The sequence below is a fragment of the Solanum stenotomum genome, chromosome 5 (genome assembly GCF_019186545.1).
Source record: "Solanum stenotomum isolate F172 chromosome 5, ASM1918654v1, whole genome shotgun sequence".
In the NCBI taxonomy this organism is placed as follows: Eukaryota; Viridiplantae; Streptophyta; class Magnoliopsida; order Solanales; family Solanaceae; genus Solanum; species Solanum stenotomum.
Window position 1 is genome coordinate 8,579,745 of NC_064286.1, and position 25,834 is coordinate 8,605,578.

The 25,834-nt window shown below is 35.2% G+C and overlaps 1 protein-coding gene across 7 annotated transcripts in view; it reads right to left on the minus strand.

Moving 5' to 3' along the window:
* LOC125864477 (actin-depolymerizing factor 10-like) overlaps positions 1-25,834 on the minus strand; it is a 616,735-nt gene that overhangs the window by 107,947 nt on the left and 482,954 nt on the right. The gene's annotated exons all lie outside the window — the stretch shown is intronic.

The following is a 25,834-nucleotide window of genomic DNA, read 5'->3' on the forward strand; positions in this document are numbered from 1 at the left end:
GTTAAATTATTTCTAATTATATTCAAAATGTGGTTGGTAAATTTATCATTTTATAAATACTTTGAATATACCAAGTCAAATTTAAACAAATAAAAATAAACAAAAAGACTTGATTGGCCGTTAATATATATATATATATATATATTATCTTTAATTAGAAAGAGGGCAATGTCAAGTTCTTCACCTTTTTTTACAAATAAGAGTTGTGATATTATAGCGTAAATATCTTCTTTTTTATCTTTAATTAGAGAAAAGGCCAATTTCAAGTTTTTCACCTTTTTATCGATGAAAAATTGTGATAGACCGATAATATTTTTTATATTTAATTAGAATTTTCAAATTTAAGCTAATTAATTAACATGATGAAATGCATTTTACCTTTCTATTAAAAAAAAATCGATACATATTCAAATTTAATTAATCACTCAATATTATTTGCAAACACCAACTAAAAGATCAAAACACATACTTCACTTTCTTTCCTCATTGAGGTACACGTTTCACCTTCTAGCTCCAGACCCCACAGTCCATAATTAAAGAGGCAAAAGATAGAAAGAAATTAAATAAAAGGAAAAAAAGACAAATATATCTCGAAAATGGTATGCAGATATCCTCCGTCATACTTTTGGGACATTGGTGCCCCTGCCGTCAAAAAACTAGCTAGAGCGTATATGCCCTTCACTATAACGGAAGACTAAATAGGGACACGTGGCACAATCTTATCCATCGATCCGATGTCGGATCGATGGATAAGATTATGACACATGTATGTCCGTTGTTATAAAGGGTATATAAGCTCTAGTTTTTGGACGACATGAGCGCCAATATCCCTAAAGTATGACAGAGGGTGTCTGCATACCATTTGTGATAGTTCAGGGATATATTTGTCATTTTTCCCTTAAATAAAAAGACTAATACTGCTAGTTTTGGTAAACTTAGAAAGCTACCTAAAATAGAAAATTAGATATAAATGGAAAACAAAACAGATATAAACTCTAGGAGATATTGAAATGGTACTGTAAAATATTATTCCTTTTGATTCTTTTTATTTGGCTCTTATATATTATAAATAGATTTTTCATTTTCATTACACCAAAATATGATCTTTAACAATAATAGTTTAATTATCATTAAATATGTTATTTTTAGAGACAGTTACTAGTGATAATTACATTTTAACATTCTTGGTAGATGTCGTTAACGTCTATAATGACATTGAATCTAATAACAATCAACTAATGCCGATAACAACTTTAACATTCTTTCTTAATATGCAAATTACTTCCGCCTTTGATATAGAGTTTACCACTTATCCATTTTAATAAATCAAGAGAGTTATTTATTTTTCCTCATACTACCTTAATTAATATTAAATAACTATTAAAAAAGTCCATGGACCAAAAATTCATTTTTTTTTTAAAAAATATTACATAACTATATAAAGTGGTAATAATAGTTAATTTTAGAGTACCATAACATTATTAATAAAGTTAGTTCAATAAAATAAACTCTAATTAAAGCTTTCTTAAGAGGTATGTCAGATTAACAAAGACCAAGTAATATAAAATGAATGGAGTACTCTTTTTGTTCCTCTTTATGTGACACAATTTTCTTTTCAATTAATCCAAGAAAATGACACATTTCTTTATTTGACAAATATTTAATGATAATATCAATATTTTCACATGATGAGTTTCATTTATTTGGTAAAAAGTCTATAAAAATATATTTTTCTATTTAAAAAATTATTTATTTTAAAAATAATTTTAAAATATTACAAAGTTTCTTGTTGAATTTAATTAATTTATGACAGAGAAAGTAAATGAAAAAGGAATCCTAGTGGTCAATCTACAAACATTTACAATTATTATAATAGGATGTCCGTACAATCAACAATGTTTGGAACACGTCAATGAGTTATTCCAATGACAACTTGAATACATTGCTCGAGGAAATTACCAAAAAGGCTCTTGATGTATTGATAATGCTTTATTTTGATTTTTAGTATATTTTATTCGATTAAAATGATTTTTAACATAATAAAAGTATTCATTTTAGTCTTTATATATTTTATTTGATTGAAATGATTTTAGAGAGAGAGGGTGGGTTGGGGGAGGGGGGGAGGGGGGGGGGNGGGGGGGGGGGGGGGGGGGGGGGGGGGGGGGGGGGGGCAAGAACAACAAGTCATAAAAATCCCCCAAAATATTTTTCTTCTTATCGAACATATCCAAAGACTAGGCACACCTTTAGGAAAAAAAGATTATTTTAAAAATTTATGGTTTAAAATAAGACTTAAACATTTATGTGCATATAAGTTATTTCATTAAAAATGAGAATTTTAAAGTTTCTAATTATATTCAAAAAGTGATTAGTAAATTTATCATTTTATAATTACTTCTTCACGAATATATCAAGTCAAATTTAAACAAATAAAAATAAACAAAGAGATTAAGCGATTGGTGGTATATATATATATATATATATATATATATATATATCCTCTTTTTTATATTAGAAAGAAAGGGCAATGTCAAGTTCTTTGTCTTTTTTTACTGTCATGCCCCGTTTTTTCGCAAAATGGATTTTTGGTGCACGACCGAACAACTCTTTTGGGCTTTGGGTGATTTGATTGAAGAGTCGCCACCTAACGAATTAAGGCGCGTTAGGGCACCTATCTAACCTAACTAATTCTAACTAAAGGTCAACGAACCAGAGATCGGGTTAGGGTTCAAGTTACCTCGAGGGGAAGGTGTTAAGCATCCCTCGAGGTCCACAAATGTGGGTTCCGTACGTATCTCATGCAATTTATGTGGGGGTTACAAGTAGCAATTAAAGTCACTTCATTTATTGGTTATTTAATTTAAACATGCTTGTTAGGTGATAACTAACATTAAACAATTAAGATCAATTTATTTAATTAATTAAGCATGCAAAACTAGGTGATAACATAATATTAAATAATTAACTCATATAAAATTTAAATGAAATAGCTAGAAGATAGAAAGTAGACAAATATATAGGCAAATATCATTTCTTTTTATTTAATTAAACTACCCCAAATAAATATAATTATAAAACAAATAAAGGGAGAAAGGAAAGGGGACTCTGAAAACGACACACTTTACGGATCAGCACTCGGCTTATTATTCGATCAGCTTAATATTCAGAAAGACAAAACCAATGTTTGTTGTTTGAAGCCTGAGCCGATTTCATTATCTTCATAGGGTCTAACTACCCCTATCCCACATTCCGCATGCATTGCGTCCTAAAAGGTGCCTAGCGCCCCCGCTTAACGTCCAAGAGGCATTGGACTACTATTGGGGTGGTTTTAGACAAAAGAAATATAGGCTCCTAATAGGCCCTCTAGACACCAAGTCAAACAAGTATGACGTTCATTTAGCACGTAAAGTCTCAAGTTGGCCTCTAGATTTTATTAAACATGCTGACAAACACAAGTAAAGTGCAAGGGTCTCATGCTAAGTGTGTGACATACAAACATATATTATAACAGTACTGGTTAATATTAGAGGGGCAGAAAGTTACGACATGTTGCAGAATTTATTTAATTAGACTGATCTCAGCAGCCAAACAATTATTAATGCAGAAGAGAAATTAACTGAACATATTTTAGTTTAAAAGGGTGCATCATTAAACAAGCATAATGCAGGCGATTTTAAAATGACATGCATAAAGTAATTGTTAGTTTTATTTATTTTAAATGACAGGAAAAGTGATCACATGCAGGAAATGCTATTTTTATTTAATTGATTTTAAGTGACCAAACAATTATTCATAATGCTGAAACTAAAATATTTTGGCCGGATTTAATTAGGACAACAAATTTAATGTAGCAGATTTTAAGAGACATGCAGAATATAAATTATTAGTTGATTTTTTAACTGGCAGAGCAAATATACTAATTGCAGAATTTAATTATCTTATGCAGATTCAACAGGGCATAATATTTAAAACAGTATTAGCATGCATGACAATTTATTATCTTATTTTTAAGTGTCAGAAAATAAATTTATTGCAGAAATTATTTAACAACAAGCATATCATATTCAAAATAGATTTATTTCGATTTTAACATGTTGAAAGTAATCTTATTTTTTATTTTATTTAGTCCTATAGGCATAGTTTCTTAGTGAAAAGCTGAGAATAAATTCTGATCTTAGGCATGCATTATAACTATTTAAACCTATATGCATACATACTATACTTAAATAATATATTTAAAATTATTAGATCCTATAGGCATGGTATCTAAGATGACAAAATACTATAAAACATATTATGACAATATTCAAAATTTATTCATTTATTATATAAAATGAGCTTAGTTGAATTAAATGAAACAAGGAGCAAACATATATCATTTATTTGTTAATAATTAAGAAGGTGGTTAATGCCATTCCAATAACATATTATAATAACAAATTAAAACACGATCGACTTTTAAACTATAGTTAAAAGATTAAATAGATGATTAATGGCATATTTTTGTTTTATTAGGTCTAAAACATCTTTGTTAAAAATACGGACTATCAAACAAATCACAATCCTATAAGCATGCTTTCTAACACAAATAAGTTACGATAAAATAAATAAACAAATAGCACGTAAACCCCTCCCCCCTTAGGTGATCCCCCAAATATATTTCATAAATAGAGTAGAGTTGAGAGTTATACAAATTATTACAAAATAATAATACCAATTAAATAATGTACAAAACACAATTTAATAAATTCAGCTTGACTAGTGTTTCCCTTCCATGGCGACTCTTCAACATCTTGAGCCTTTAAGTTCAAAAATCCCGCTAAAATAAAAAGGGAGATACCCAACAGATACAATATAGGAAAACAACAAGATAATAATACTAGTTATCAACCAACACACATGACATTAATTATTTCATACTTATGAGCAGAAATAGACACACAAACATATTCCAACTAGTCACAGAAGTATGTATAAAGTCAAGCATAGAACAAGGGTAAGAAGACTGACCTGGATGCTTCCTTTATTTATTTCACACACACCATATTCATAATAGATGATGCAAGACAAATTTTAAACTAATGAAGGGGAGCTAACCGATTATGCAGAATATGTTTATCAGCAATAAAGTATTTAGCAAAATCTCTGAACCATAACAACAACACATCAAAAGAAAGCTCAAAGTTCACCAAAATCTCTTTTTTTTAAAGAGCAGAGATATTGTTACTTCTTGTTAAAGTATAGTTAATAGTGTTCAAGTGTGAAGAAATAATAGGACTAAGGGTCACTTTTTATAGTAGAGAGGAGGGCATCGTCATTAAAAGGAAGGAAACAATTAAGCAATCACATCTAGGGGGTACTCTTGGGTCGTGAAAAACTTGGTATCAGAGCCCAAGGCTTAGAATGATCCTAGGATGATGTCTCATAAGCCACGTCTAGTAGAGTCTAGTTCATGAGTGTGAAACGCGCTACATTTATGAATGAGAGGCTGGAAGATGATTAGGAAACTACACTTCTTTCATTACTCTTAAGTCGTGCCATAAAGTTTAGCTCTATAAAGTCCCTTTCATAATCCTTCTCTTGTGTCTTCAGGATATGAATACACGAAGGGCTAATGCTAGAAGAATGGAGGGTGACAATGTGAGTGAAGAAGCTCCTCAAGCTAATCAAGCTCTGATTAATCCTTCGGCTATGTCAGATGGGGAGGTTAGATCGACCTTTCAAATGTTGGACCAAGCTTTGACGACTCAAGCTCAAGCTGTGTTGGCTCAGGCCAATAGAGATATTGTGACTCATGTGAATCCTAATGTGAATTCGGCTGCTTCAAGGGTTAGAGATTTTGCAAGAATGAACCCTCCCAAATTTCATGGCTCCAAAGTGGAAGAGGATCCTTAAAGGTTTATTGAAGAGGTCTATAAGGTACTTGCTATCATAGGGGTGTCTTCGGAAGAGAAGGTGAGTTATCCACCTACCAACTAAAAGATGTGGCTCAAGTTTGGTATGATCAGTGAAAGGGTGAAAGACCCGTAGAAGCGGGTCCGGTAGAATGGGAATCATTTAAATCGACATTTCTTGATAGATTCTTTCCCCTAGAGTTAAGGGAAGCAAAGATGCAAGAGTTCATTAACCTTCATCAAAGAGGTATGAGTGTGAATGAGTATGCTTTAAAGTTCACCCAATTATCCAAGTATGCTCCAACTATGGTGGCAGATTCGAGGGCCAAGATGAATACATTTGTGATGAGAGTGTCTGACATGGTAGTCAAAAAATGTCGTACGACAGTGCTTATAGCGAATATGGATATTTCACATCTTATGGTGTATGCCCAACAAATGGAAGAAGAGATACTCAAGGAAAAGAATAGAGAGGTGAAAAGAGCTAGATCCGGTGATAGGAATTTTTCCAATGCTAGGTCCGATGAACAAGGTCGACCAAAGTTCAAACAAAGGTTCTCCAATCAAGGTTCCTCAAATGATTCCCCAAGGGTCAACAAGGATAGGGTGTCTAACCCTAAACCTTAAGGAGGTAATGGTGGTGGCTCTTATGTGAATAGGCCTAATTATGCAAAATGTGGGAAAAATCATGATAGTAAGTGCCTAGCCGGTACAAATGTTTGTTTTGGTTGTGGTAAGAGTGGTCATCAATTGAGGAATTGCTCAACACTTACGGCCAAGGGGAGAGAAGGCAAGCAAGCTCCTCCTAGCGGTTCAAACTCCAATTCTCCAAAGCAAAACCACTTCTATGCTCTCCAAACCCGAGGTGGCCAAGAGAGCTCCCTGGATGTAATGACCGGTATGTTAAAAGTATTTTTTATTGATTTGTATGCCTTGTTAGATCCCGGTGCTACTTTGTCCTTTGTGACACCTTATGTGGCCATGAAGTTTGATATGCTCCTCGAAGAGTTATTAGAACCTTTTTTGGTTTCTACTTCGGTTGGTGATTCTGTGGTGGAAAAAAGGGTTTATAGAAGGTGTCCCGTTTCCTTGTCCCATAGAGTTACTATTGTTGACTTGGTAGAGCTTGACATGTTAGACTTTTATGTGATTTTGGGTATGGATTGGTTGCATGCATGTTATGCCTTTATTGATTGTAGGACTCAGGTGGTTAGATTCCAATTTCCGAATGAGCCTATCTTAGAGTGGAAAAAAGGAAATTCTATGCCTAGAGGTCAATTGGTGTCCTACCTTAAAGTTAGGAAGATGATCTCCAAAGGGTGTATTTACCATCTTGTTAGGGTGAGGGATGTTGAATTCGAAACCCCTTCTCTAGAGTCGGTTCCGGTAGTGAATCAGTTCCCAAAAGTCTTTCTCGGTGATTTGCCCGATATTCCTCCCGAGCGAGAAATAGATTTTGGTATTGACCTTTTACCGGATACACAACCTATCTCTATTCCGCATTATAGAATGGCTCCGGCAGAGTTGAAAGAGTTGAAGGAGCAGCTAAAGGATTTATTAGATAAGGGCTTCATCCGACCGAGTATCTCTCCATGGGGTGCTCCGATGTTGTTTGTTAGAAAGAAAGATGGGTCTCTTAGAATGTGCATCGATTATCGTCAATTGAATAAAGTGACTATTAAGAACATTATCCTATTTCGAGAATTGGTGACTTGTTTGATCAACTTCTAGGGGCTAGTTATTTCTCAAAAATTGACCTTCGTTCGGGGTATCAATAGTTGAGGGTGAGAGGGGTTGATATTCCTAAGACGGCTTTCCTAACTCGGTATAGACATTATGAATTCCTTGTGATATCATTTGGACCTAATAAATAAAGTGTTTAGGCAATACCTAGACATGTTTGTAATTGTGTTTATCGATGATTTGATCTATTCAAGGAGTGAAAATGAATATGTGGACCATTTGAGAATCGTGTTGCAAGTCTTAAGGACCACCAACTTTTTGCAAAGTTTAGCAAATGTGAATTTTGGTTGAGATCCATAGCTTTCCTTGGTCATATTTTGTCAAGCAAGGGTATTGAGGTAGATCCTAAGAAGATGGATGCGGTTAAGAGTTGGCCTAGACCTCTAACTCTTTTTGATATTAGAAGCTTTTTGTGTTGGGCCGGTTACTATAGAAGGTTTGTTGATTGATTTTCTTCCATTGCTTCTCCTTTGACGGCTTTGACTCAAAAAAAGGCTAAGTTTGTGTGGTCGGAAGCTTGTGAGAAAAGTTTCCAAGAATTGAAATATAGACTTACTTTCGCTTCGGTGTTGACTTTGCCGGAAGACACGAATGGTTTTGTGGTGTATTGTGATGCCTCTAGAGTTGGGTTGGGATGTATGCTTATGAAAATGGTAAGGCGATTGCCTATGCTTCAAGGCAACTTAAAGTCCATGAGAAGAATTATCCTACCTATGACCTTGAATTAGCGGCAGTTGTGTTTGCTTTGAAAATATGGAGGCATTATTTGTATGGGGTCCATGTGGATGTTTTCACCGATCGCAAGAGTCTTCAATATGTGTTTAGTCTAAAGGACTTGAATCTTTGCCAAAGAAGGTGGTTAGAACTCTTGAAGGATTATGATATGAGCGTCCTTTATCACCTCGACAAAGCTAACGTGGTAGCATATGCACTTAGTAGATTGTCCATGGGTAGTGTGGCTCATGTAGATGATGAAAAGAAAGAATTGGTTCGTGAGATGCATAGATTGGCCCGACTAGGTGTCCAACTAGTGGATTCCACCAGGGGTGGTGTCATGGTCTATAATGGTTCGAAATCATCCTTTGTGATGGATGTGAAGTCTAAACAAGGCCTTGATCCTATATTAGTTGAGTTGAAAGAGTCGGTACTCAAGAAGTCCATTGAGGATTTCTCCGAAGGGGGAGATGGGGTGCTTAGGTACCAAGGTCGGTTATTTGTTCTGGATGTTGATGGTTTGAGAACAAATTTTAGAGGAAGCTCATAGTTCTCGGTATTCTATTCATTTGGGAGCCACCAAGATGTACCGTGACCTACAAGAAGTCTATTGGTGGAACGATATGAATAAAGATATTATGGGATTTGTAGCCAAATGTCCTAATTGTCAACAAGTTAAGGTTGAGCATCAAAGGCCGGGAGGCTTGTCCCAAGATATAAGTATTCCCACTTGGAAGTGGGAAGATGTGAATATGGACTTCATTGTGGGTTTGCCTCGCACCTGAATGCGACATGATTCTATTTGGGTCATTATAAATCGGATGACAAAATCAGCCCACTTTATTCCCGTCAAGGTCTCTTCATCGGCGGAAGACTATGCCAAGTTGTATATAAGAGAGATAGTGAAGTTGCATGAGATTCCTTTATCTATTATTTCAGATCGGGGTTAATTTACTTCACACTTTTTGAAGTCATTCCAAAAAGGGTTGGTACTAAGGTTAAGCTTAGCACGACTTTTCATCCCCAAACGAATGGTCAAGCGGAGCACACTATTCAGACCTTGAAGGACATGTTGAGGACATGCGTGATAGATTTTAAAGGTAATTGGGACGACCACTTGCCTTTAATAGAGTTTGCCTACAATAATAACTATCACTCAAGTATCAGTATGGCTCCTTTTGAAGCCTTGTATGGTAGGAGATGTAGGTCTCCGATTGGTTGGTTTGAGGTAGGTGAAATTGCTATGATAGGTCCCGAGTTAGTTTATGAAACCATTGAGAAAGTTTGGCTTATTAAAGTAAGGTTGAGAATAACTCAAAGTAGACACAAGTCTTATGTCAATGTGAGAAGAAGGGATCTAGAATTTGAAGTTAATGATTGGATCTATTTGAAAATCTCACCCATGAAGGGTGTGATGAGATTTGGCAAGAAAGGGAAACTTAGTCCCCGGTATGTAGGCCCATATCAAATTTTGAAACCTATTGGGAAGGTTGCCTATGAGTTGGATTTGCAAAATGAGTTGGCCCTAGTTCATCCGGTATTTCATGTTTCTATGCTTAAGAAGTGTATTAGATATCCGACATCTATTGTTCCCCTAGAAGGGTTGTGAGTTGACGAAAGTCTTTCATATGAAGAGGTTCCGGTAGAGATCCTAGATCGGCAAGTCTAGAGATTGAGAAATAAGGAAATAGCTTCCGTGAAGGTTTTATGGAGAAATCATTTAGTTGAGGGTGCTACTTGGGAGGCGGAGGCCGATATGATGTCCCGATATCCTCAACTCTTTCCTTCTACTCCTATTCAAGCTTGAGGTAAGAAGTTCCACTTGAATTTTAGTGTTTTGGGAGTCATGTGTGTTATATGTGTTTTTTTTTCATGATTTCCTTATGTTGTGCATGTTCTTGAGAAATTCATGTTTAGTAAGAAAATGAATATTCATGATTTATGTTCCTCATGTTGTTGTGCATTTAGTATGAGTTGCCTATTTGACTTCATGAGATGATTTGATGAACATACTTTAGTATGCTTTTAAGAGTAATTGCATATTGGCTTCATGATATTGTGTTGAGCATGCTTTTAGTTGGAGAAGGTATTTCCTCCCATGATTATGAGAAATGATGAAATTTTATGCATAATGGGTTGTTATATGTAGTTCTTACTTCCTTGTGATGCATTGATTATGTTTGAGATGGAGTTGAAGTTTCCTCCTTTGAATTGTGCATTATTTTGATGTTTCATACTTTATGGGCTACTAGTTTTGAGTCTTTACTTCCGTAAGGTGTCTAGATTGTCATTCGAGGATGAATGATCGCAAGGGAGAGATATTGTAACACTCCGGAAACTAGTAGGCTAAACTAGAGCTTAACATGAGAGTTAGAGTTGTAAACGTAACCCCCCTACTTAAAAATAAAGAGTTTTGTGTGAGAACGTCAAGGTACGAACCCCAAGGACCAACCATGGGTCCTTGAGGAGGACCCCAAAAATTTGCTTGGACAGTGACCCACGGTGGTGACCTACGTCTCATGGGTCAGTCCACGAACGTGGGTGAAGGGGTCGTAGGTCAAGCCTTGAAAACCAGGTCTCTGAACCCAGACCACACTTCACCAGCATGGGCCGTGGGTCCAACCATGGTCTGTCGGTGAGGGGCGTGGGTGACCTGGAAACTGCTTTTTGGCAGTTAAGTGTAGGGGCGTTTTGGGGATTTCAGGTTTTAATTAATATTAAGTGACGTCATTTTACACTAATTTAGACTAAATATATAAGGTTTTTATGTCACCAAATTAAGTTATCCAAGCCATATTTATAAAATTTCCAAAAGAACTCATCCTCTCCAAAAAATCTCTCTCTAAAACTTCAAGGAAAAAGAAGAAGGAAGTTGGAGCTTGGGTGTGAAGGAGCAAGGTTTTCTACTCAAATTCTTTGGAGATTTATAGCTAAGGTATGTTAGTCCTTCATCCATGGAGTCCCTCCAAATTCAATTTCAAAGATAGAATTTTCCCAAAAGCTAGGGTTTGACTCAAAGTCATGGATTCCTTTCAAAAAATGTTTCTAATGATTTAATTACTTTATATTATGATTGAATTGATGATTTATTACGATTTTATGTTGAAATCCCCCAAGAATCCATGAAATCCCCATATTCCCAATTTATGACCTTGTGATGTGGGTAAGTTGATGAAAGAGGGATATTATGAGATTATGCTTGTAGTAATTGAGTTATTTGAATTATGTTATTATCCATGTCTAATGTAGTAATTCTAGATGTGTTGATTTGTTATGAGCATTGACCTTTGAAAAGGCAAGATATGATATTATACATGTTTTATGAAGGTTATGTACATGCTTTAAGAGCACTTTGAGAGTGAAGTGCCCATGATTATGATAATGTTGTTGTGTTGATTGAAAGGCTATTCTCATGAACACATAATGAACATAATGTGAAAGGTTTTCTCACATAATGGAGATTCTAGGTTGAAAGGTTTTCTCATCTAATTGACTCTAATTTTATATGTAGACATGGACGGTGAAATGTTATTCTCACGCATGATCTAATGAGCTATCCTAATGAAATAAGTTATGACTTAATAAGTACTCCGTGGGATAAATGTTTAGCACCGAGTGGTTATTGAATATGAGATGGAAACTCTTCCGTGAGAAATGTGGGGTTTCTAGAACCAATCTTATGAGATGGAATCTCCCCTGTGAGAAAGGACGTGTTTCTAGTAACAATCTCCTTATCCCATAAACTACGTGCCCCCATAGGATATTTAGCTAGTGGATCCACCAAAAGCTAACAAATGATGGTCTTACCTTAGGCAAGTAGGACAACCCTTTTCGGTGTGGCGAACACTGGATTCCATGTTAAGCTCACATGGTCTATGTCGGTTAAGGCTTATTCCCACTATGACTTATGAACTATGAACAAAAACATGAATTATGAACTATGGCTACTCAAGAAGCTTTACTTAGTATGGGTGGGATTATGAGATCTTATTCATGCATTGCACAAGTATGCTTTGAGGGTATTTATGAGGTGTTCCTCTTATATTATGATGATTTATGAGTTGATTATACTTATGACTTATGCTTTTCCATTATCTTCAATATGATGCTTTAACTTAGTAAATTGCATGCATTCAACGAAAATGTCCCTTTTTGCATGTTTTCAATGTTTTTATGCATGACTATCATACTTAGTTCATTTTTGTATTAACCCATATTTTTCCTAAGTGTAGGGTCCGGTTCTCAAGGTGGTACTCATTGTGGCTAAAGCTTGGACTTGGTCATTTCTCCTAGCTTGTTGGTGACTCCTCATGATTCGAGGACGGATGTTTTCACATAGTAGTTTCATTCTTGTATTTCCGTTTCAGACTGTTGTATGGGCTGTGTCCCTATTTGATTCAAGTATTGTAATAGATGGCTATATTGAGAGGAAGTCTAGACTTCCACTTTCCTATATGCAAATTTTGGACTTGAAATGCATTTTTACTCTTTATTGTTCTATGCTTATGTTATGATACGCTAAGAGGCTTGTATGAGGCTTTTCAGAGTCTTGTACATCGTGTCACATCTATGGGGTACTGCTGGGTCGTGACACAACCCTACTACAATGCTCTCTGTTTATGCTATGTATCATGTTTTTTTTCTTTCGAGTTCATCATCGTCATTTAAATTATTTTTTTTACTTTTTCATCTACAAATTCTAATACATATGGATGATGTTCCATCTTTTAGTATTGAGATTATCCAATTAGTTTCATCTACTCAAGAAAATGTAAGTCTTATCTTTGTTTCTGGCGATGAAGATTTGTTGAAAATTGATTTAAACAAATGAACGATTCATTATTAATCAAGAATCTGGAGTTGGAGAAGTCAAAGTCGAAGAAGGATCTCGACTTCAGAGTCATGTATTTGATACATAACTATTACAAATTTCATTATCTTTTACAGACTATGTATCATATGTTGTTATGTAGCTGCAGTACTATTTTATAACTAAATAAGTGTTTATCATCTTCATAATATTTTTTTTGCATGATACATAACAACATCAAATTGTACGTGTATGATACATAAATACTAATTTATACTACATGTATCGATCTCAAACCAAACAACTTATGGGCAACAATTACTTGTTTAATGTATCCCGTAAAAATATAATACTTATCAATTTAAACGAGATACATAAATAGTAATGTATCATGCGCTATTTTTTTTTAGATATGATACGTAAATTTGAATTTATACTAAATGTATCCAATACATAGCAACTGCCATACAATAATGTATCGATCTCAAATCTAATATCTTATGGGCAACAATTACTTATTTAATGTATCTAGTATAAATACAATACTTATCAATTTAAACAAGATACATAAATAGTAATGTATTGACAAATCTATCCATTTCGAAAACACAATTCAAAAAATGATTACATAACATTATGAAAGGTATGGATGATCCATCAAAGCTATGTATCTCTTCAGCCTTTTTATATGTTGTATCAATGCATAGCGGATACACTGAAAATCCAGACTCTTGTTTCTTCACCTCAACAATGTATCTGATTTACAATTTTTTTCTCAACTCATTGATCTTTAATTCAGCGGCAATGACTGATTTGAGATTGGCAAAACCAATATTTTGACCAACAACAATTCCATCACTTTTGTATCATTCATACCTCACCTCACTTTCCAAGATTTCGGAATGTCTTGACAAGATCGACAAGTTCATGTTGTATCAGTACAATTTTTCGACAAGTTTGATTAAAAAATTGAGAGTTTTTTTTGGAAGAATGGGAACAAGAATTTTGAATTTCAAATTGTTCTAATTTGTTACAATTTGTCAATTAATATATCGATCTAAAACTAAATAGTAATGTATCAATCTAAAACCAAACACCTTATGGGCAATCTTTACTACTTTAATGTATCAAGTAGGATTACGATACTTAGCATTTTACTAAATATTTTAGAAATATTAATGTATCATGAGTAATATATCCATCTCGAGATCGCAAATTAAGAGATCAACTACACAACACAATACATGTAATTCCATTATTAGACCTCTTTATACTAAAGTTAAAGTTATAAATAGTAATTTATCATGCATAATTTTATGGGATGATTCATAAATATATAAAAGCTGATATATATAAATCCAACCAATTGCTCTACCAATATTGTGTTCTTTTACTTTTTCAATTTTTTTTTTACTATGCAGAAGCAGCGAGATTTCGAATTTGACATTTAGTATACAAGTATATAGTCAATGTCGATAGAGGAGGAAAGTGTCATATAGAGGTAGCGGCGACAGCCGCGCGAAAGGAGAGGCTGAGAGTCCTTAGAGAAGCTCAAGAACTTCTTAAAACCCATAACAATGATAGTAACAAGACTAGCAAAGATATTCATGATGTATCTTCTCAAAATTTTTGATAATTTTGAATCAAAATTGAAAGGATCTTCAATGAACTAGGATAAGAATATTGAATCTCAAAATTTTCAACAATTTTGAATCAAATCTGAAAGAATCTTCGATGAACTAGGAGAAAAATCTTGAATCTCAAATTTTTTGACAATCTTAAATAAAAATTGAAAGAATCTTCGATGAACTTAAAGATTCACAAAGGAAATTGTTTGTCCAACAAGAATTCCATCACTTTTGTTTCCTTCATAACCACCCGACTTACCTAAAATTTTGATAAACATTTTTGTAACACCCTGGATTTGAAAACAGGCAAAGTAGCAATTTTAGGGAATGACAGGTGCCATCCACGAGAGGCCAACCACGGACCATGGGTTGAACCACTAACCGTAGGTGGGGTCCGTGAGTTGGACACCCCAAAAGTTGGCAGAGGCATGAACCACGACCTGATCAACGGAACGTCGGTCAAACCACGATCCATGATCCAGGGTCCATAGGTCACCAAATATCTCGGTATCTATACACACGATTGACAGGACGGACCGTAGGTCGGTCGACGGTTCGTCGGTGGGTCGTAGCTGACAGTTTTATTTTAGGGGATTTTGGGTCTTTTATGGTTTTAATTAGAATAAAGTGAGGTCATTTTGCCTAATCCTAGTACACCTATATAAGTGATTTTAACCTTTTAGACTCACCATTCAAGTCACTATTTTTAAAACCCCAAAAGAAATCCCAAGTTTTCTCTCAAATATTTCTCTCTCTAGAACTTGAAGAAGAAGAAAGAGTTCAAGCTAGGATCCAAGGTTAAGTCTCCAATCCCCAAGCATTTTTGGACTTTGTAATCAAGGTATGATTTATTTTCATCCATGAAATCCTTTCATCCATGGAGCCCCCATGGTTTCCTCAATTTAGAAGAAGAATTCCCTAATCCTAGTTAAGGTTTCTTCTAATGTTATGGTTTTGATCCAATTGAGTGGATTATGGTTGTTTATGATTGGATTGATAGAATTACATACTTTTAGAATGATTTTACATGTACCCAGACCTAACCCATGATTCTAAGATGAATTTGAAGTAAATGAGTTTTATGCCATGAAAGGGGAAATTGAGGATTTAGATGTACTATTCTAGGATTAATGAGATACAATGTAGATTGCTGGAGATTAGAGTATATAGATATGAATTGCTTGAGAGTGAAGCATATAAACATGAATTGATTGAGATCAAAGTATATATGATGAATTATGACTTGTAGGATTTGAGTTTAGGATTGTCTTGAGGCTAAGGCATGCATGATGAACTATGATTATTAGGGATTTGAGAGTAAAGCTTACATTATGAATTTTGATTTGTAGATAGGATTGTTGTGAAAGGATTTACCTGCATGATCTACTCTATGAATGTATGAATGTATAAATGTGAAAGGTTTTCTCACATAGAATGATTCTAGGTTGAAAGGATTGCTCACCTAAAATGAATCTAAGTCAAAGGACTATGAGAATTGATGAGGCTTGAGGTGATTTACCAAGACCTTCAAATGAGAAGGATATGAGGTGATCTCCCATATTCCTAAGTTAGAAAACATGAGGTGATTACCCATGACATGAGATGATGGACATGAGGTGATTACTCATGTCATGTGATGATGAATGTGAGGTGACTACCTTTATTATATAACTTCAAGAAGCAAGGAAAAAGTTAAATACCCATTAGACTTTATACCAAGGACATGGAGGCGAATACCTATGATCTTTATAAAAGTGAGGTGGAGCCGAATATTTGTGTCATATAGTGTTGAACATATAGGCAAATGCCTATGATTCCCTAAAATGAACATGGAGGCGAATACCTATGATTCCCTAAAATGAACATGGAGGTGAATACATATGATTCCCTAAAATGGACATGAAGGCAAATACCTATGACTATACCAGTAAGGCAAGAGGTGAATACCCATTGACCTTGATAATAGGCATAGAGATGAATCCCTATGTCTTTAAAAGTAAAGCAAGAATAATGTGAATTATGTCATGAAGAATGAATAGTTGGGATTGTTGCTTGAGTGACCTTCCATGAGATGTATGACTAGAGGTGATGACCCAAGTCTTGACTAAGGATAAGTTGACGTTACTTGAGAAGTATTCATCTTTTATTATCATGATACAATATGCCTTGATTATGCTTATAACTTATGTTGTTATCTTTTATGCTTATGGATTATGTCTTATGTTGACTAATGCTTATGCTATGCTTATGTTGATGATTTATGCTAGCCATCATATTTTGTACTTGTTTGTACTAATACGTAATCTTACCTACATTTCTTATCCAAATGTAGGGCCCGGCAATATCGAATATCATCCTCGTGGCTAGGATCATAGTAGAATAAGATTTGAAAATTGGTGAGTCCTCAAAGCATTTGAGGATTTGACCACTATTTCCTTATGTCTTTCATTTTATGTTTTGAACTATTGTATGGGCTGTGTCCCAAATATATTCATGTTCTAGATTGTTGGAGATAAAATGTAATAGACTTCTGCTTCGTTTTATAAAGTTTTTGATTGTGTTGAAAATGTTTTAAAATTCCATATCATTTCTATTACTTTATGTTATGATATGCTAAGTGGCTTGTATGAGGCCTCTCGGGGTCTTGTACGCCTTGTTACATCTAGGCGATACCTCTTGGTCGTGACAAACTTAGTATCAGAGCACAAAGTTTAGAATGGTTCTAGGATGTCTCAAAACCATGTCAAGTAAAATCTTGTTCATAACTTTGAGGAAGATCCTCAAGAGTTCATAGATGAGGTCTATAAGGTGTTAGCTATCATGGGAGTGACTCCGGTAGATACGGTGGAATTGGCCTCTTATCAACTCAAGGGGTTGCTCAGATTTGGTTCAACCACTGGAAACAGGCAAGGTCGGTAGAAGCGGGTCCTGTAGAGTGGGAAGAGTTTAAATATGCTTTTCTTGATAGGTTATTACCTTTAGAGATGAGAGAGGTTAAGGTGCTTGAGTTCATTAAAATTCGGCAAGGTAATATGAGTGTTAATGAATATGCTTTGAAGTTCACTCAGTTGTCGAAATATGCTCCAATCATAGTAGCCGACCCTAGGTCGAGAATGAGTAAGTTTATGTCGGGTGTGTCCGATTTAGTAGTGAAAGAATGTCGTACGGATATGCTTGTTAATGATATAGATATTTCCCGTCTTATGATTCATGCACAACAGATTGAGGAGTAGAAACTTAATGAGGGATCTAGGGAAAAAAAGAGGTCTAGAATTAATGATGAAAATTCCTCTCATGCAAGGTTCGATGGACATGATCGTTCTAAATATAGACAAATGTTCTCCGGGCAAGGTTCCTCTAATACTCCTAAGTTCAACCAAGAAATGATGTCTAACCCTAAGCCTCAAGAAGATGGTTATGAGGTTCTATTGCTAGGGTGTGATAAGAGTGATACAAGACATGTGGGTGAATGCCTAGTGGGTTCCAATATTTGTTTTGGTTGTGGTAATGGGTCACAAGATAAGGCATTGTCCTTCAATTTCTAGAAATGAAGGAGATAGTTGTCGTAGGTCTTAACCTTACCCTTCATCCGGTCCAATTGGTTCGGATGTGAATGCTCCAAAACAGAATAAGTTCTTTGCACTCTAAGATTGACGTGAACAAGAGTGTCCTCCAGATGTGGCTACCTATATATTGAGAGTTCTTCAACTTGATTATTTATGTTTTATTTAGATCCCAATGCTACTTTGTCTTTTGTGACTTGATAGACTTGATATGCTAGGTTTTGATGTTATCATTGGTATAGATTGGCTGCGCTCTTGTTATGCTTCTATTGATTATAGAATCTGATATGGTCATTATGTATGATGAGGATGTTGTTTGGTTTGACTAATGCCCCGACGTTAAGTAAAGATTTGAGAAATATGATGTTTAGATAATACCTTGATATGTTTAGTTAGTAGATTCCTCCAAAAGGTAGTGGTATAGTTCACCATGGTTTAGAATCATTTTGTGTGACGAGTGTGAAAACTTAGTGATTACTTGATCCGACCTTAGCTGAATTGAAAGAAGTGGTGCTTAGAAAGTCCGTCTAGGCTTTCTCCCAAGGGAGAGATGATGTGCTTAGATAGCAAAGTCGTTGAGTGCTCCTAATTTTCATGATTTGGGTTTGCTTGAAATTTCTCACCCAAGGATGGTGTAATGAGGTTTGGGAAGTAAGAGAAACTTAGTCCCCGTTTTGTAGGCCCATATTAGATCTTGAGACTTGTTGGTAAGGTTGCTTATGAGCTAGAGTTGCCTAATGAGTGGGCAACGATGCGTTCGATTTTCCATGTCTCTATGTTAAAGAAGTGTGTTGGAGATCTAACACTCATAGATCCCTTAGAAGGGTTGAGAGTTAATGAGAATCTCTCTTATGAAGAAGTACCGATTGAGATCGTAGACCGATAAGTTAAAAAATTGAGGAACGAGGAAGTTGCCTCTTTGAAAGTGGTAGAGAGGGATCTTTTTGTTGAGGGTGTTAGATGAGGGTGTCACTTGGGAGGCCGAGGCCGATAAGATGTCCCAATATCCTCTTCTTGGTCCTTCTACTCCTCCCCTTAGCTTGAGATAAACAGTTTCTCATGGTTTATTCTTTGTTTGAAGTCATGTGTGTTTTAGATGTTCCCATGATTTCTTTATGATATGCATGTTCATGAAAAACTTGTGTTTAGAAAGAAAATGAGTTTATATGATTGATTTTCCTCATGCTGTAGTGCATTGAGTATGAGTTGCCTATAGACTTCATAAGATGAATTGGTGAACATGCCTTAGCTTGGAGTTGAGAGATTTCCTCCTTGAATGTATACTATGAGTATAGATTGAATATAGGCTCCATGAGATTGTGTTGAGCATGCTTTTAGCTTGGAGATGATAGTTCCTCCTTGAACATGAGAAATGCTGAAATTTCATGCATATTGGGTTGCTAGATGTAGTCCTACCTTCCATATGATGCATTGAGTATGTTTAGCTTGGAGTTGATGTTTCCTTCTTGGTTGTGTGTATTTTGATGAGTTGCATGCATGGTGTACTACTAGTCTTGAGTCGTTTTCTATAGGAGGTGTCTAGAATTCCATTCAAGGATGAATGTTCCCAAGGGGGAGATAATGTAACACCCCAGATTCGGAAATAGGCAAAGTAGAAATTTTAGGGAATGGCAGGTGCTGTCCACGAGAGGCCAACCATGACCCGTGGGTTAAACCACAGATCGTAGGTGGGGTTTTTGAGTTGGCCACCCCAAAAGTTGGTGGAGGCATGAAGCACGACTTGACCAACGGACCGTCGATCAGACCACAGTCTGTGGTCCAGGGGTTCATAGGTCGCCAAATATCTCTGTATCTACCCAAGGTTGACACGACAGACCGTAGGTCGATTGATGATCCATCGATGGGTTTCGTGGGTCGTAGCTGACAGTTTTATTTTAGGGGCTTTTATGTCTTTTATGATTTTAATTAGAATAAAGTGAGGTCATTTTGCATAAGACTAGTACACCTATATAAGGGATTTTAACCCTTTAAACTCACCATTCAAGTCACTATTTCCAACACCCCAAAAGAAATCCCATGTCTTCTCTCAAATATTTCTCTCACTAGAACTTGAAGAAGAAGAAAGAATTCAAGCTAGGATTCAAGGTCAAGTCTCCAATCCTAGAGCATTTGTGGACTTTGTAATCAAGGTATGATGGCTTTTCATCCATGGATCCCCCATGATTTCCCCAATTTAGAAGAAAAATTTCCCAATAGTTAGTGTTTCTTCTAATGTTATGAGTTTTGATCCAATTGAGTGGATTATGGTTGTTTATGATTGAATTGGTATAATTACATGCTTTTAGAATGATTTTACATGTACCCATGCCTAACTCATGAGTCTAAGATAAATTTGAAGTTAATGGATTTTATGCCATGAAATGGGAAATTGAGGATTTAGATGTACTCTTCTAGGATTGATGAGATACAATGTAGATTGCTTGAGATTAAAGTATATAGATATGAATTGCTTGAGAGTGAAGCATATAGACATGAATTGATTGAGATCAAAGTATATATGATGAATTATGACTTGTAGTGTTTTAGATTAGGATTGTCTTGAGGCTAAGGCATGCATGATAAACTATGATTGTTAGGGCTTTGAGAGTAAAACTTACATTATGAATGTTGATTTGTAGATAGGATTGTTGTGGAAGGATTTAACTGCATGATCTACTCTATGAATGTATGAATGTATAAATGTGAAAGGTTTTCTCACATAGAATGATTCTAGGTTGAAAGGATTGCTCACCTAAAATGAATCTAAGTCAAAGGACTATGAAAATTGATGAGGCTTGATGTGATTTCCCAAGACCTTCATATGAGAAGGATATGAGGTGATCTCCCATATTCTTAAGTTAGCAAACATGAGGTGATTACCCATGACATGAGATGATGGACATGAGGTGATTACCCATGTCATGTGATAATGAATGTGAGGTGACTACCTTTATTATATAACTTCAAGAAGAAAGGCAAGAGGTGAATACCTATTATCCTTTATAGCAAGGACATTGAGGCAAATACCTATGATCCTTATAAAAGTGATGTGGAGGCGAATACCTGTGTCATATAATGTTAAACATGGAGGCGAATACCTATGATTCCCTAAAAATAACATGGAGGCGAATACCTATGATTCCCTAAAATGAACATAGAGGCGAATACCTATTATTCCCTAAAAATGGACATTAAGGTGAATACCTATTACTATTCTAGTAAGACAAGAGGTGAATACCCATCATCCATTATAATAGGCATAGAGGTGAATCCCCATGTCTTTAAAAGTAAAGCAAGAATAATGTGAATTATGTCATGAAGAATGAATAGTTGGGATTGTTGCTTGACTGGCCTTCCATGAGATGTATGACTAGAGGTGATGACCCAAGTCTTGACTAAGGATAAGTTGAGGTTACTTGAGAAGTATTCCTCCTTTATTATTATGATCCATATGCGTTGATTATGCTTATGACTTATGTTGTTATCTCTTATGCTTATGGATTATGTATTATGTTGATTAATGCTTATGATATGCTTATGTTGATGATTTATGCTAGCCATCATATTTAGTACATGTTTGTACTAACACATACTCTTGCCTATTTCTTATTTAAATGTAGGGTCCGGCGATATCGACTCTCATCCCCGTGGCTAGGATCATGGTAGAGCAAGATTTGAAGATTGGTGAGTCCTCATAGCATTCGAGGATTTGACCACTATTTCCTTAATGTCTTTCATTTTATGTTTTGAACTATTGTATGGGCAGTGTCCCAAAGATATTCATGTTCTAGATAGTTTGAGACAAAGTGTAATAGACTTCCGCTTCATTTTATAAAGTTTTTTATTGTGTTGAAAATGTTTAAAATTCCGCATCATTTCTATTACTGTATGTTATTATATGCTAAGTGACTTGTATGAGGCCTCTCCGGATCTTGTAAGCCTTGTTACATCTAGGGTGTACCCCAGGGTCGTGATAGTTTTTGAAACAAATTTGAAAGGTTTCTTCGTTGAATAGGGGTGGAAGCAATTTCAAATTTCAAATTTCAAATTTAAGATTTGTCTCTGTACTATTGACAGTAAGAAGAAACGTAAGCGTAATTTATGGAATTTAATTAGATTTTCAGTTTTTATTCCCTCGTTTAGCCTAACAAATGGATATTTACTATATCAACATTAATGCGTCCGGATGGTGACTTATGTATCCGGAAGGTACAAAATTTAAGGAATTATCATAATTACAAAAAAAGTAGGGATAAAATGTAATTTGTTCCTTACACTATGGGATTCTTAAATTTTTTACTTTATAAAATATTCCTTTGGTTTTAGTTGACATTTTTCTTCAAGTAAAATTTGGAGATAGTAAGATGTACACAAATTTTACAATGAATGCTCCTACAAATGTTATAGATTTAATGAACAAGATGTTCAAGCAATATTTGGATATGTACGCCATTGTGTTCATAAATGACATCTTGATCTATTATTAGAGTGAGGATGAGTAGTCGATCATTTGTCTTGCAACTTCTCAAGGATCCTTAGTTGTTGGCTAAGTTTAGCAAGTGTGAGGTTTGGTTGAGACCAGTGGCATTCCTTGACCATACAGTCGGATGAGAAGGTATTCAAAGTTGATCCTAAGCAGACCCAGACAATTAACAACTAGCTTAGACCTCTCTTTCCCTCATATGTTATAAGTTTTTTTTGGATTTGATCGGCTACTATCGAGGGTTTGTAGAGAGAATTTTCTCTATTGTTTCTCCTTTGACTTCTTTAACTCAGAAGAAAGTGAAATTACAATGATCTAAATCTTGTGAGAAGAGTTTTCAAGAATGGAAGACTCAACTTACTTCAACCCCGATTTTGACTTTATCGGAAGGTTCCAATGATTTTGTTGTATATTGTGATGCCTTAACAATCGATTTTGATTGTGTTTTGTTGTAAATAGTAAGGTCTTCATAGTCTCTACTTCTAGGAAACTCAAGGTTTATGAGAAGAATTACCCAACTCAGGATTCGGAGTTGGCGGCGTGACTTTTGCCTTGAAGATATGTAGACACTATTTCTATGGTGTCCATGTAAATGTGTTCACCAATCACAAGAGCTTTCAGTGTGTTTAAACAAAATGATTTGAGTCTTCATCAACAGAGGTGACTTGAATTGTTGAAGGATTATGATATTAGTGTTTTTTACTATCCGAGTAAGGAAAATGTGATTGTTGATGATCTTAGAAGATTGTACATGAATAGTGTTTCTCATATTGATGATGGAATTGGTTCTTGATGTGCACAAATTATACCGTTTACGAGTTTGTTTGGTTGATTCAGAGCATGGTGATGTTATTGTGTAGAATGGTTTTGAATAATCTCTTGTGTTGGAGGTTAAGGCAAAACAAAATGATGACCCAACTTTGGTTAAATTGAAGAAAGCATTGTACAAAAAAGTTATTGAGGCTATCTCTCAAGGGAGAGATAGTGTGCTTCGTTATCAAGGTTGTTTGTATGTTCTGAATGTTGATGAGTTGAGACAACAAATATTATCAAAAGCTCATAGTTCTTGATATTCTATTCACCCAGGAGCCACTAAGATGTATTGTGATCTACGAAAAGTCTATCAATGAAATGAAATGAAAAAGGATATTGTGAAATTTGTGGCTAAGTATCCAAATTGCCAACAAGTGAAGGCCGAACATCAGAAATTAGGAGGTATGACCCAAGATATTAGAATTTCTACTTAGAAGTAGGAAGATTTTGAATATGGACTTTATTATGAATTTACCTCACACTCATTGATAATACGATTCTCTTTGGGCTGTTGTAGATCGAATGACTAAGTTAGCACATTTTCTTCTTGTGAAGACCTCTTATTCAACCGAGGACTATGCTAGGCTCTATATTCGGGGGGATGGTGAATTTGTATAGGGTGCTTTTATCATCATTTCAGATAGAAGTACTTAGCTCACCTTTCATTTTTGGAGATCTTTTTGGAAAGGACTTGGTAATCAAGTTAAGTTTAGCATAAGTTTTCACTCACAAACTGATATTCAGATGGAACAGACTATTCAGACTTTGGAAGACATGTAGAGAGATTGTGTGATTTACTTTGAGGGTAATTGAGATGATCATTTACCTTTGATTGAGTTTGCTTATGATAATAGCTATAACTTGAGTATTGAGATGTTTCTGTTTGAGGCTCTCTATGATATGAGGTGTAGGTCTCTTATTGGTTGGTTTGCAGTTGGTGAGGTCTCTTTAATAGGGCTCGAGTTAGTTCATGAGGCGATGGAGAAAGTTGACTTATCAGGGATATGTTAAAAATGACTCAGAGTAGACATAAATCTTATGTGGATGTGAGAATAAGAGAACTTGAATTCACCATTGATGATTGAGTTTACTTGAAAATCTCACCCATGAATGGTGTGATAAAGTTTGGTAAGAGAGGAAAGCTTATTCCCCGTTATGTAGGCACATATAATATTTTGAGGTGGTTCGATAATGTGGGTTACAAGATGGATTTGATTTCATATTTGGCATCAACACATATGATGTTTCACGTGTCTTTGTTGAAGAAATGCATTGGTGATCCGACCTCAGTTGTGCCTTTAAAAATTATCTGTGTGCAATAAAATCTCTCTTATGAAGAAGTCAATTGAAATAAAGAAGTTGCTTCGGTGAAAGTTCTTTGGAGAAATTAGTTAGTTTAGGGTGCTACTTAGGAAGTCGAGCCGATATGATATCCAAATACCCTCATTTTTCCCCTCTGATTAAGTTTCAGTTTGAGGTATTAGATCCTCTTATATACTCTTTGGATTTATTTGTTTTCAACTATTCTCATGTTTCCATATGCATGCATGTTCATGAAATCAATTCTAAACTTCACGTTTTAGCCTAGAGTCAATTACTTCTCATGGATTATGAATTTTATGTGTTTTACTTTCATGTTGGTCTGTCAAATATTTTCCTAGTCTATTCATGCTTAGTTGAATCTCATTTGAGGACGAATGTTCTCAAGGGGGAGAATTGTAACACCTCAAAAGTGCAAAAAACAGTTAGAAGTTAAAAGGTTACAGAGTATGGTTGAAAGTATACTGGTTATTGGGTTTCACGAGGCCTTTGTATGGGCAGTAAATGGGTTGACGGCTCGTGGAAGCTGATCGTGGTTTCCCCTAAAAAAATGAGTTTCAGTAAATGAATTTACGGTTGGCTAGTACAAATGGTAGAAAGAAAGACAGGTCATAGTTGGGATTCGTGGACTTGATCTTTTGAAACTCTTGATTTTAGTACCTTGGGTTTTACGGAAAGGGTAGTACGGGTCGTACTACTATCTAAGGTTTGTGGTTGATAGTCGTGGTCCAATCTGATGAAAGTTGGGATTTCAGTACTTGGAGACTACGAATGGAGAGTACAGTCCATAGAGTAGAATATGGACCGTAGGAGTCATTTGTAAAGGTAGTCCGGGTGTCTTACTTCAGGTTTATTTGGATCTTTTC